General features: G+C 41.5%; 1 protein-coding gene and 1 long non-coding RNA gene across 5 annotated transcripts in view; one reads left to right on the forward strand and one right to left on the reverse strand.

Annotated features, from left to right (window-relative positions):
• LOC148861416 (uncharacterized) overlaps positions 1–15,012 on the forward strand; it is a 128,740-nt gene that overhangs the window by 92,855 nt on the left and 20,873 nt on the right. The gene's annotated exons all lie outside the window — the stretch shown is intronic.
• On the reverse strand, positions 67–9,225 carry LOC148861417 (uncharacterized). The gene is made up of 2 exons (XR_016112945.1): positions 8,534–9,225; positions 67–625 (listed from the first exon to the last, which is right to left on the reverse strand). It is a non-coding gene; the product is annotated as an uncharacterized LOC148861417 (long non-coding RNA).

Consider the following 15,012-nt stretch of genomic DNA (forward strand, 5'->3'; position numbering starts at 1 on the left):
TTGATCAGTGAACTGGAAAATGATGAAGAAAACAGTACCTGTATAAATGTGAAGGAGAAATAAAGGTAAAGAGAGAAAATGGCAATGCAATTCTCTTATATGCATATTCTTTTTTTTTTTTTTTTTGGTAACTGCATCTCATTAGAACAACAACAAAACACCAGAGAACAACAGAAGCATAACTACAAAATGAAAAAGCTAAACAAAGACAACTACAGACAGATTCAAAGAAAGCCACAAAGGAAAAGCTTCTTCCGAAAACAAGTTTGAAGTGAATCCCTTCTTGGCTAAAAGATGTGCAGCTCGATTGATCTCGCAAGGAACCCAACAGTAACTGATCGAACGACCTTCACATAGCTTCAAAATATCATCTTTGACAAAAACCAGATCAGGAAGAACTTTTGGCTGAGTATAATCCAGTTCCACCACTATGTTCACAAGAACTTTTGGAAGTAGGACTTTTAAAGCCTCAAAAAGAGCCAAACCTTCAGCCATTAATAGAGCGGAAGCCATCATGGAACCGCAGCCAACCTATCTTCACATACCATTCAAGTCTCTAGCAATGAAACCGAAAGAAGCTTTATTGGGAGCCAAAAAACCTCCAACATTCAGCTTTAACAAACCCCTATTTGGAGGAGATCAACACAAAAAGAAGATTTCGCCTGAGATTTGGTTGAAGAGTCTTCAAATCTCTGATGCAAGTAGTTAAAGTGTTGAGAAATAAGAAAAGAAGAATAAAAAGAATAGGCACCCTAGGAACTTTCCACTTAACATGTTGAGCAAAATTACAAATGGGCTCTTGAATAGGCACCCAAATACAAAACACGTAAAAGAACATAAATGCCCTCATACTCTCAACGCTCCCCCTCAAGCTAAACATAGATATTTATTATGCCCAGTTTGTTCAAATTGTTGTTAAACTTTGATTTGGAGACACCTTTAGTAAGACAATCATCTAACTGATCTTCAGACCTCACAATATGTAAATAAATCTTTCCAGTGACAACTCTCTCTAATGAAATGTTTGTCAACCTTTATATGCTTTGTACGAAAATGTTGAACAAAATTGTGGGCTATATTTATGGTAGCTTGATTGTCACAATATAATATTATTGGAGTTTCAATCTGCACTCCCATTTAAATCAACAAGTTCTTCAGCCACAATAATTCGAAAACTCCATAAGCCATAGCTTTGTACATTTCCTCTGCACTAGGGCGAACCATGGCTAATTATTTCTTACTTCTTCAAGATACAACATTACCACCCACCTAGGTACAAGAGATCGCCTATGATCGATAAAACAGTGTTTTAAAAGCACAAGGCGCAAAAAAGGCGTAGGGGCCAATTTGCACTTGAGGCACGTGCCTTTTTGAAGCAAGGTACAAAAACACAAAAAACAAGTGTTAGAAAATTTAAAAAAATAATATTAATAAAAAATATAAACTTAAATTTTAAAATAAATGTTTTAAAAAACCTATTATCTAAAATTAAAAACATAAACATAACATGTAAATCATATTCAAATGAGAATTTAAAAATAAAAGCAAACATATAAAACATTTTCAAGCATGTAAAACCCACAATTTCTTTTTTCCTCAATTGCATTACTTCAAGTAGCTAATGTGATATAAAACATATTACATTCCTGATTCTACGAGCCGCATTTGTACTATGCCCCTCAATGCAAGCTCAAATAAGTCCATGTTAGGGTCTTAAATTCTTAATTCTCATATAAAAAATAATGATTTTATAATTTTAATTGTTTTTTAAGAAGATATTTTATTAGGATGAATGAATGAACAACATTAGCAAATAGGGGGTTCGAGGGGTGTGGCATGGGGGTCCAGGGGTGTGCCTAAGACCTAAGTGAGGTGTATACCTTAAAATGTGCCTCGCCTGTACACCTAGGCACTCCTTTTAAATCACTATAATAGAACCTGTGTAGTTAATATCAAAATAGGCCTCTACCTTCAGATTCCCATGATTAGAATACATCCCTTTTCTTGGACATCCTTTCAAATAGGCAAGTATTTTATTCATTGCTTGCATATGAGATGATTTAGGTTTGTGCATATATTGGCTTACCACACTTACAGTAGATGATACATCTGGTCTAGTCAGACACGGGTAAAAAAGGCGACCGACAAATCTTTGATACGCACCTTTATCAAGAAGGACATCTCCATCATCAACTCCCAACTTATGATTGGGATCAATTGGAATTTCAGCTGGTTTATAATTCAATTTTCATACCTCCTAAAGCAAATCAAAGACATATTTCCTCTAAGAAATATAAATTCCTCTCTTTGACTTTGCAATCTCAATCCCTAGGAAATACTAGAGGTTTCCAAGGTCCTTAATTTCGAATTCAATAGCAAGAAAAGACTTCAGTTCAACAATTCAAGAGATATCATCCCCATAGTCACTTTTCCATTTGCTCTCCTGATAAACAAGGTATGGTCAGCTTGAGATTGTGAGAAGTCAATTTTTAAGACAACTTTTTTGAATCTGTCAAACCAAGCTCTAGGAGGTTATTTAAGGCCATAAAAGGACTTCTTCAAACGAAAAATGTTACTCCTAGGGAATTTTGGAGGAAGTTTCATGTAAACTTCTTCTTGAAGGTTGCTATTAAGGAAGGCATTCTTAACATCCATTTGATATAAGGAATAAGAGTAGTAGGTAGCAAGAGAAATGATAATTTTGGATTGAATTCATCTTGGCTTATGGAGCAAAGGTTCCTTGGTAATCAATGCCGCAAGACTAAGTGTACCCTTTTTCCACAAGTTGAGCTTTATACCTTTCAATTAAGCCATCAGCTTTATGCTTCACTATGTAAACTCACTTACATCCAATAGGAACTTTTCCCCCTGAAAGAGAAACAATTTCCCATGTCTGGTTTCTTCAAGTGCCTCCATTTATTGGTTCATACCATCCTTCCAATGAGGGAACTACACTACCTCAATAACATTGTAAGGGATAAAAACAAAAGCAATGGAAGAGATATAGATACAATAAAAGGGAGAAAATGTATTATAAGAGACAATTTGTGATAGGATATTTAGCACATGTCCTTTTTACTTTACGAATAGCCATAGGAAGTTAACGTCAGAATCCAAACTAGGAGGCTTAATAACATACTCAACACAAGCATCAAAAATAGGAAGAGGTTCAAAATCTAAATTACCTGAGTCAAGGAAATCAAATTGTAATGGGCATTCAATCTCTAGAGTCATCATCTTTTTTCCATCTAACGAACCACTGGTGCCAAGACCAAGGAATAGGAAGAGGCAAAGGAAGTACAGGAGGAGTATTGCTACCACTACAGGGAGGAGGAGAAGAAAAAGAAGAAGGATTGACAAAGTCAGTTACAACTGGAACAAGAATTGACATACAGAAAGGATTCTGATCTTCACTAACATTCTCCTCCTAAAGAGATGGATAAGATTAAGAGAAAAAGGGAGTAGACTCAGAATGTGACATCTTTGGACACATACTTTTTTCCAAAGTAATGGTCATAACAACGGTACCCTTTTTGGACTGAAGAATATACCAAAAAGACACTTAATAAACTTTGGATCAAATTTCAACCTAGAAGGATTCATGTCATGGACGAAGCAGACACACCCAAAGACCTTGGGAGGAAGATGGAAGGTATCCTCATCAGAAAAAAGAAGTTGATGAGGAGATTGGAGACAAAGTGTCCATGAGGGAAGTTTGTTAACAAGATATACAACTGTTTGTGCAACATCCCCCCAAAATCGAGTTGGGACATGCATCTGGAATAACCATCCTCTGGAAACTTCAACCACATGTCTATTTTTCCTCTCTAATACCCCATTTTATAAGGGGGGAGGTATCAAGACATGAACTTTGGTGAATTACTCCTTTCTCTTCAAATAAAGTTTGTAAGTGCTTCACAATTCAAACGTTGTGTTTTAGCAGCAACCAACCCACCATGCGAGCAAGCCCTAAACTCTAAATCTGGATTTTGTACTAAATTTTATCCGAAAAATCCAAGAAAATATAAAACAGCTTCAGACCTTCATGAAAACTATATCAAAATCCCTCTAAAAACAAGGCACATCAACGAGCATCAAAAACACATGGACGTTGTTGACTATGATGCTCTCCTTGATCTTATGATACTCTAATACCAAGTTAAAGTGTTTAGAAGAAGAAGAAGAAGAGGATTGTCCAGAGTAATCGGTGTGTACTATTCACACCTAGGAACTTTTCACTTAAAATGTTGAGTGAAATTACAAATGGGCCCTTGAATAGGCGCCCAAATATAAAACATGTAAAAGAACATAAATGCCCTTACAGTCTCAACACAAGTTTAAAGATGTCTTTGCAAAGGACCTGTAAATAGCATTGATAACAAAAATTAGATTAGTACATTCATTCTTAAATATAAACCTATTCCTTCCTTTCCAGATTTCCCAAGGCAGTAAGATGTATGAGCAAAGAGGGACTCTTCAAGATGGCTAAGGGAATTCAGTAGGTTTGAAAGCCACTCATAAAAACTTAAATCATTGCTAACATTATTGACTCTTAGGCCCAAACCAGAACCAAACCAAATGCATCTTGCCTTTTTCACAATGAAAGAGGGCTTGGATAATAGATTCCTTATCCCTCACTAGAATACCTTGACCAGATTTGGTATTTTGGATCATTTGAGCTGCTACAAAATAAGTGCATTTCACAATGAAAATACCAGAGTTATAGCCACCCAAATAACCAAATCCTCCCATAGATTAGGAGATAATCTAATCTACAAAATTTTTTGCACACAAGGTTCAGGAAACAGTTTCCTTACCTTACCTCCCACCATCTGTTAGTTTCATTCATCAATTTTGAAATAGATAGATTTATAGTAATAGAAGTAGTCAGGCCTATGGGAGTAAATCCCTCAACCCTAGGGATCCAAGAATCAGACCAAGGATTCACCATCGAACCCTTATTGACTTTCTAGAAAATGCTCTTGTTTAAGACTTTCTAACTTCAAGGGTACCTTTCCGTCCCCATGATTGCCCCTCTTCTGGCTTAGCCTTTAGGAAATGCGAGTTCTGAAAGTATTTAGACTTCACCACCCTAGCCCATAGACTTTGAGTGTTCAAGCATAGCCTCCAAGCTAACTTAGATAGGAGAGCAAGATTGAAAGCATACGGGTCCCAGAATCCCATCCCTCCATTTAATTTATTTTTACACAATTGCTCCCAAGTGACCCAATTAATTTTGCCCCTCCCTTGGTTTTCTCCTCATTAGAACCTTCTATGAAGCTTTGAGATATCATGGCACACCTTCTTTAGCAATAGGAAACAAGACATGAAGTACATAGGGATGGATGAAATCATTGATTTCAATAGGACTTCTTTCCCTGGCTGAGTTAGAAGAAAATCCCTCCAACTCGAAGATTTAGAGGCTACTCTGTTGGTGATATATTTGAATACTTGTCATTTCATCCTTCCTACTAGAGGGTACGCCCCTAGATGGATAAAAGGGTTGTCAATCATCTTAATATGAAGGGTTCTAGAAATAATTTTCTTGAATTTTGGATGTATAGTTGAACTAAAAAATGGGAAATTAATGGGACTTGCCTTCATATTTTAACCCCAAAAAGCAAGTTTCTATTAACATTCTCAATCACAAAACAAAAAGGTAGGGAGATAGAGGGTCTCCTTGTCTGAGGCCTTTTTGAGGAAAGAATTTGGTTGAAGGAGAACCATTGACTAATATCTCATAGAACATAGAGGAAACACTTCATAATCCAGTTGATTCACCTCCCACCAAACCCTAATTTTTTCATAACCCCTTCTAAAAATGTCCATTCAACTCTATCATAAGCTTTATTCATGTCCAATTTGACTGCTATAATCCCTTTTGCAGTCTTAGTCCTTTTCATGTGATGTATCACTTAATCAAAAGGATATTATCAGAGATCAGTCTTCCAAGGAGAAAGGCACTATGATTTGGAGAAATTATTCTTTGCAGAACTGGCTTGATCCTATTAGCCAAGACTTTTGCTATTATCTTATAAATGGTATTACAAAGGCTAATATGCCTAAAGTCCGAGTCACTCTGATTTGGAGAAATTATTCTTTGCAGAAGTGGCTTGATCCTATTAGTCAAGACTTTTGCTATTATCTTATAAATGGTATTACAAAGGCTAATATGCCTAAAGTCCGAGTCATTCTCAGGATTTTTTTTTTACTTTGGGTTCAAAGCCAAGAAGGTTTGATTTACTCTTCCATGTAACTTCCTATTTTGGAAAAATTCCAAGATTTTCTTGTAAATATCATCTTTAATAAGGTCCTAGAATTGTTAAAAGAAGATATTAGGCAAGCCATCAGGGCTAGGGGCTTTCTTGGGGACCACTGAAATAGGGCTTGTCTTGTTTCTTCTTCTGTAACATCTCTTTGGAGCCAATGATTTTCATCTACAGAGACAACCTCAACTAGGTGTTGAAGGGCATTATCGATATTAGAAGGATTCAAAGACCCTTATCTAACTTAACTTTAACATTCTTCTCTCCATTTCTTTTATTAATCCAAGTATATCAAGGGCCACAGAAAGGGAGAGGCAGTGGTCTCGGTTGCCAGAGACCGGTGAAAGGGAGGAGGAAGAAGATGAAGAGGTGGGGAATACACACCGTAAGATCTGCAAGCAGATGGATGGTAGAGATGGTGCCTCGAGAAGTCCAAAAGAGGGGGAGATTCAATTTTTAAACTTTTCATATGAGAGGGGAGTACTGGCGGTGGACCAATTGAAAAGTTTAATTAAAGAATGCATAGAGGAAATTCAAAGAGGGAAGGAAGCGGGGGGTAGTCTGACAACTTCAGAGGAGAGGAGACAGGTGTCAATAGAGAAACTCCTAGTTCACCCATGCCCATTGGAGTAGACCTAAACTCGAAAGCCCTAAGTGAGCCTAGACTACTTTGGCGGGAGCAAGTCAACTGTAACCAGATTCATCTCGGGCCCCAGTGGCTTAGCCAACCCCAGAGAAGGTCGGGATTTCACTCATCTCCAATTGAGCGAAGGTCTAGCCCTCTCTCCTTCACTTTGGAGAACACAATTGAAGATGTTGGTTTAACCTATACTTCTAACCAACCACTGCAGAAAAATTCAGAGTATTCAAGGTCAACTCCAAATCAACTCTCAGTTATTCATGTGGAAGAGGAACCAATGGAGGTGCAGCTGATAGCAGTGGTCGAATCATCAACCCAGAAGATGAACCAACCGGTTGTGCAAGAGAAGGAAAAGTTGACAGCTAATCTGGGATTTAACCATGAAGAAATTTTGTGAGTGAATGGAAATTCCCCTCCCTTTGTCAACAAAGGAAAATGTACAGTTTTGGCAACACAAGAAGATAAGTTCTCTAAAACTTCTTCCTCCTCTTGGGTTTCTTCAAGATTATTGGGGTTAGGGAAATTTCTGGGAGTTTCGTTAGAAGGGCTGGAGGAAGAAACAACTAAATCTCTGGAGGGAATTGAACATAGAATCCTCATGGAAAGGGGAAAATTAGCAGCAAAAAAGAGGGCACTACTTCAAAAAAGAATGGGGAAATGATGAGATTAAACTGGGGTCTGAACAACAGGGTGGGGATCTACAAAGGGGGTGATAGGAAGCAAGAAGTAGAATGGGAGGTGGTTGGTTGGTTTTCCTATCTCTCAAGTTGTTAATGGATTTGAAAATAATGTCTTGGAATGCTAGAGGGATGGGGTCGGGCAGAAGGAGGTTAGTTGTGTGTGAAGTTGTTAAAAAAGCCAAAATTCAAATTCTTATGCTTCAGGAGACTAAGCTGGAATCTTTGGATGCAGGAATTGTCCAGAGTATTTGGGGGGAGGGTCAGGTGAGATGGAGAGCTAAGTCGGAAAGGGGCAGTGCTGGGGGCTTGCAGAATGATTTCATATAGGGTAGGTTCTTTTTCCATCTCTCTTATAATCAAGGATTAAAGTATTGGTATCAGGTATCATATCGGTCAACTCGGATACGAATACACTTTGAAAATGCATGGATACGGACGAAAAAGATGGAAACACATGGATACGCCAGGGAAATACATACAAATTAGAGAGATTTCACCCGAAGTACATAAAGGCATCAACCGCATTCTTCCATGAGATTTGTTTATGAAAGGCTACACAACAGGGGTAGCCCATCTCCCAACCCAGGTGCAAGCAATATTCTTCCATGAGATTTGTTTATGAAAGGCTACACAACAGGGGTAGCCCATCTCCCAACCCAGGTGCAGGCAATATTCTTCCATGAGATTTGTTTATGAAAGGCTACACAACGGGGTAGCCCACCTCCCAACCCAGGTGAAGGCAATATTCTTCCATGAGATTGCCAATATTTTTCCTATCAATGATAACCTACTGTGTGTAAATAGCAAAATCATACCCTAAAATCTGTTAGACATGGATTAATACGAAAAATAAAATTTTATAAAAACCATACCCTGAAAGACTGAAGTGTAAAATGTTAGCGTTGACTTAAAAAACACTAATGAGCACCACAATCTATGGAACTGACCTACCAAAAGGGATCACCATTGCTCGGATCTACATCTCATAAGCAGTAAAGCGTTCTTCGGTGGAGCAGAAGAGACAAAAATCTTGGCTTCTTCATCTTCTTCTGGATCGTACTCTTCCTTGTATCTTCTAGTTTGGGTTCTCTTTCCATAGAATCTTCCATGACTTCAACCTTCCACCAATAACTTAATTGGAAAAACAAAAGAGATTTCCTTTGATATATAACTTAATTGGAAAAACAAAAAAGATCTTCTCCAAATTGACCAAGTAGTCTTGGGTTTTAGCCTTTTAACAGTATAGTTACAAAACAAAGCATCCTGCATCCAATGGCACCGGCATTTAGAAGCGATGCACGTGCAGCCAGATTGACGTGAACTTGGCCAATACAGGTGACCTTTGGTGAAGAGGGTTTCTAGGTTTCGACGGTCGTATTCTTCCTTTTTCACGAATAAGAGGTTGGCTCGGGACCTTCCTCTACTTATGATCCCTCCATTGTTTCTCAGAAACCTTGTTAATGGAAGTCGGAACTTAGGTGAAGTCGGCTCTCGAGGAACGAGCCATTCTATAATGAGCGTCAGCGTCAATCACCACATGGCAATGCATAACATGGTCAAGTCAATTTTCGAGCGACACTCTCAAATAGTGATTCATCAATCTTCTCGAGCAAGGAATCATGTATCATCGTCCAATGACACGTGAAAACTCATACAATCAACCTTCTTGAATCCCTCTCACACGTACTACATACCCGCTCGAACTGAAGTTTCACATGGCCTCACACGCGAAGATCCTGGGTGATTTGGCATAACCTAATATGTAAAACACGTGGATGTGGCTTACCAGCCAAATGACAAATCAGCATATCATGCCATGTCAGCAGATTTGGGGATATTGGGAGCTTGGCTACTTTGGACCCGAAGCACCTCGATACCCACTTGCGTCAAGGTGCCATGTAACTGAAAGCTAGGAGCTCGACAGTCGTCTCCGAACTTCTTGGGATCATGCTACATAACTGTAGGCCTCATCTTACCCCGCCCAAATCGAAGGGAAACGGTAAGCCTCATTAATTGGTATGTTACCCCCATTCCAATGAAACGTGTTTGCATATACCGGATCTTGACCCAACAGTGCACACAAGGAGTTCAGATGATACGTCGGAGTAAACCGCTCGAAAAACATCATGGAATTCCTAGCATTGGCAGAGAGTTTCATAAGCACAGAAGAAGAGCTCGGCCAAAAATCGAAAAGTCAACAGGGTGAGAAGAGAAAAAGAGAAGACGAAGGAATAAGCAACAGCAAACACAAAACAAAGAAGAGCAAATCGCCAAGAAGAAGCAAGTCACCTCGCTCGAGAAGTAAGTCCCCCTCTAGGAGTTACAAGCCAGGTTGGCGATCCAGGACCCCTCTTGTAGAGAGAACAACCTATACTCCCCTCAACATGAAGCGAGGAGAAATCCTGATGGCAATTAAAGACTCCTCCTTCGTCAAGTGGGCACCTAGGCTATGGGGAGACCCAGCGACCAGGAACCCGAACGTCTACTATCATTTTCATCGGAACCACGGTCATAGCACTGAAAACTGCCAGAACCTCCATGACGAGATCGAAGAGCTCATTCGCCGCAGTTACCTGAAGAAGTACATCTTGCATGAGGAGAAAGAATAGAGGGATCGGCAAGAAGACTGGAGAAGAGATGCTCCGAAATCGAGCAGCCACCTCGACAGTTACATGAAGAGAGACCGGTCCACGAGGTAATCAACATGATCACCAGCGGATCCATTGTAGCGGGGTGCACCATAGTAGCAGGGAAGGCCTCAGTCAGAGAACTGGAGCATGAGGCAGAAAACCCACCAAAGGGACCACGGGTGGAAGAGCCCATTTATTTCACCAAGGACGATGCACGTGGGATACAGTATCCTCACAACGATGCTTTGGTAGTGAAGCTCATGATAAATGATTTTGAAGTAAAGTGGATCTTGGTGAACTCAGGCAGTTTGGTCGACATCCTATTCAAAGGGACCTTCGACAGGCTATAGTTGAAGCAGAGCAACTTGAAACCAGCAGATACACCGTTGGCGGGGTTCAGCGGTGAAAAAGTCAAACCCCTTGGTTAGGTCACAGTACCATTAGAAGCAGGAACATGGGAAAACATAGTGCAATTCGAGCGCGTCTTATGTGCGATAGTATCAACATACTACTTGGCGATGAAGTTCCTGACAGATTACGAAGTAGGGGTCATACGAGGCAATCAACTCGAGTCTTACAAGTGCTACGTGGCTACACTAAAAGGTAAGGCAAAGTTGGTGGAAGATGTCGAGCTAGGGCAACTAATAAAATATATCAAGGAACGAGCTACCACGATGGAGGAGACAGTCCATATACCGGTTTCTGAAACTGAGCCGACCAAAACACTCTAGATCAGTGCTTTAATAAACGAACTGCTCCGAACACAACTAGCAAGTTTTTTACATAATAATTTAGATGTTTTTGCTTGGTCTATGGCAGAAATGCCCGGCATCGACCCTAGTGTGATTACTCACAAGTTAAATTTGGACCCTTCAGTCAGGATAGTTAGACAAAGAAAACGCAATCTCACCTCAGAACGGTGGAGGGTAGTCGATGAAGAAGTTGGGAAACTCCTCGCCACAGACTTCGTCAGGGAGGTCCATTACCCAATCTGGGTGGCCAACCCTGTACTGGTGAAGAAGAAGGCCAACGGAAAGTGACGCATGTGTGTCGACTACACCGACCTGAATAGAGCCTACCCGAAGGACTGCTTCCCCCTTCCCAGAATAGACCACTTGGTAGACATGGCATCGGGGCATGAGTTGTTAAGCTTTATGGGCGCCTACTCTGACTACAATCAGATTAGGATGGATGTAGCCGACCAGGACAAGACCGCTTTTGTAACTAAACTTGGGTTGTACTATTACAAAATCATACCCTTTGGCTTAAAAGACGCTAGAGCAGCTTTCCAGTCACTTGTAAACAAAATTTTTGAATTGTTGATCGATAATAAAATTGAATGTTATGTTGACGACATGGTCATAAAGACCCAGTACTCAAACTCTTTGATTGATGATTTAAATTCTGACTTTCAAATTTTGAGAAAATTTAACATGAAGCTCAACTCGAACAAATGCGTCTTCGGGGTCACGTTGGGCAAATTCCTCAGTTACATAGTGAACCGACATGGCATCAAAGCCAACCCTGATAAAATTAAAGCCATATTAGATATGAGACCGCCCCAGAAGATAAAGGAGGTCCAAAGACTGACAGGTCAGGTAGCTGCCCTAAATCGATTCATGTCTAAATCGGCGGGTAGGTGCCTACCTTTCTTTAAAGCAATAAAAAAGAATGAAGACTTTGTATGGACCGAAGAATGCCAGCTCGCATTTGATGAGCTGAAAAAGTACCCAAGTACTGCACCAGTTTTGACCCGACCTGAGGAAGGTGACAAACTAAAGCTATACCTCTACGCAAATGACGAGGTAGCTAGCTCGGTATTAATCAGAGAAGTAGACCGGGTCCAACGACTTGTCTACTACGTAAGCAAAGTTTTGCAAGATGTGGAAACCAGGTATCCCGACATTGAAAAGTTAGCATGCACGCTAGTGGTAGCAACTCAGAAACTACGTTTGTACTTCCAAGCACATCTTGCTTAAGCCTGAAGTGTCGGGTAGGTTGACGAAGTGGTCCATCGAGCTGAATGAATACGACATCCGGTTCGAGCCATGTCCAGTGATCAAAAACCAAGTCTTGGAGGACTTTGTAGCAAAATGTACGTTCAGTGCGCCGACCCCTGGATTGACTGAGTCCGCTAACACATCGGAGGCATCAACCAGTGCGGCATCGGTCCCGGTCGAGGTAGGACCGACCTAGGACGAGGAGCCTTGGATCCTCCACATAGACGGCTCGTCTAACTAGCGAGGAAGTGGTGTTGGACTGATACTGTACGGCCCGAACGGGGAGAAACTAGAATATGCTCTCTGATTCGGATTCGAGGCATCAAACAATAAAGCAGAGTATGAGGCACTGATTGTCGGGCTGAGCTTAGCGAAGGAAGTGGGTGTAAAACACCTCGTTGTGTGCAGTGACTCTTAACTAGTAGTAAACTAGGTCAACGACGACTATGAAGCTCGTGATTCAACCACAACGGCTTACATCACCAATGTTAGGGAAATCCTACGGTGCTTCCATTCATCATTCATCAGGCATATGCCGAGGTCCGAGAACGTTGAGGCCGATGCCCTGTCACGATTAGCAAGCACTAGCAACAACACAATGTGAACTGTGTACATAGAAGACCTGCCTCAGCCCAGCATTCTCAGGTGGACAGAAGAGGTCGCTCCCGTGTTGCAAGAAGAACCGAGCTGGATTGACTCGCTTGTTGATTATTTTCTCCACGAGACCCTACTAGTAGAACGCAATGCAGCTCGGAGGGTAGAGCGCCAATCAGCTCGGTACATCCTTATCGACGGACGGCTGTATAGAAAGTCCTTTACGCTCCCCTACCTACGTTGCTTGCGACCTTCAGAAGTCAAATTAGTACTTCACAACATCCATGAAGGACTATGCGGAGGACACTTGGGGGGTAGAGCGCTTACCCCAAAAGCACTTAGACAGGGCTATTATTGGCCCACCATGAAGGCAGATGCACTCGAGCTCATTAAGAAATGCGATAAATGTCAAAGGCACGCCAACATCCTCCATCAACCTACCACCAATCTAAAGTACTTAACTGGCCCATAGCCCTTCGCACAATGGGGGATTGACATCCTCGGACCATTTCCGCCGATAACCAAACAGAGGAAATTCTTGGTCGTAGCGATGGATTACTTCACAAAGTGGGTGGAGGTTGAGCTGTTGGTGAATATTACAGCTCAAACGTGCAGAACTTCTTTTGGAAGAACATTGTGTGCCATTTCAGACTACCCAAGGTGCAGAACTGGTGTGCCAAGATGGGGATTCAACAAAACTTCACTTCGGTGGCACACCCGCAGGTGAACAGACAGGCCGAAGTGACGAACAGAGCTATCCTCCATGGACTAAAAGTTCGCTTAGCACGAGCTAAAGGGTTGTGGGTAGACAAGCTTCCCAATGTCCTTTGGGCCTATAGGACGACCATCAAGACTACAACCGGTGAAACATCCTTCAACCTGACGTATGGAACGAAGGCCGTGAATTCGGCAGAGATCGAAGTACCAACACTGCGGCTCGAAGCATATGATGAAGAGGCGAACAATGATGAGCTCCAGACCAACTTGGACTTGATAGAAGAAGTATGTGACCTGGCCTATATCCAGACTGCGGCCTACCAATAGCGGGTAGCTTGGTACTATAATGCCCGGGTCAAAAGGCAATAGTTTCGAGTTGGTGACCTGGTGCTCCACAAGGTAATGGTACCTGAGACTAGCATGGGTAAGCTTGAACAGAATTTGGAGGATTCGTACCAGGTGAAGTGAGTGTTTAGAGAGGGCACATATGAGATCGAGAACATGGAAGGGAAACAAGTACCTCGGGCTTGGAACGTTGACAACTTGAGGAGATACTATCTATGAGCTCGCGACTCCAATACGCCTAAAAAATTTTTCTAAGTCCACAAGACCACCGAGCTTGTTAAAAGGACATCGAACTGGAGAGAGTATTATAAGTCACTCCCAGAGCCCAAGGGCTATGATGCCAAACTAGAAAAAGTCCTCAATACAATATAAGTCTCAGTCTCCTCTTCGGCATGGGCAACCTAAGACCTAGTCACTAAGGCATTGGCAATGGAGAACCTAGTCGCTTCGCCATGGGCAAATAAGTAGCTCGTGCGCAAACAGGTCGAGCATATACCCTATAGTGTTTGTTTACTTCGATGTACATTGAGATCAGGTTATTCCTACTCCGGAGTTCAGGAGTAATCAATAGTTAGAAAATTTTTCTACAACAAGAATTTTCAAAACTATTACATTGTATTAACGAAAGGAAGTTCGAAGTACATGCAAAAAAAAAAAGAAAAGTTGCAGCCGAGCTCGAAGGCTTAGGACATCACATTTGTATGGGGGTCCAAGAAAAGAGGCAGATAAAACATCAGTCAAAGTAGGGCTCCTCCACCCCATCAGAAACTACAGCAGGCTGGTCGGCCTCTATACGGTCCTCGGAGGCAGTGTCTTCGTCTCCCTCCTCTGTTGTCTCTTCATCGAGGAGGTCGTTGTCACTCTCCTCCTCGAAGTCCAGGTCATTAGTAGCCTCCCCAGCCATCTCCTCGGTGACCCTAGATGTGGTGATAACGCAGAGGTCGAGCTTAGGGAATTCACGTCGTGTCAGCCACCCGCTGAGCTTGAAGCCCTTGTGATAGGCCACTATGCCGATCTCAATCAGTAATTTATGCTGCCCCTCCGAAGACTTGTACTCTTCGACGGCCTGAACCTTAGCGTCCTTGATCGCGTCTGTAAGCACCCAATTTTTGCTCGGTCCCCTTTCTAACCCACTTCTCA

The sequence above is a fragment of the Nelumbo lutea genome, chromosome 4 (genome assembly GCF_056320005.1).
Source record: "Nelumbo lutea isolate HS-2025 chromosome 4, American lotus-T2T, whole genome shotgun sequence".
Lineage (NCBI taxonomy): Eukaryota > Viridiplantae > Streptophyta > Magnoliopsida > Proteales > Nelumbonaceae > Nelumbo > Nelumbo lutea.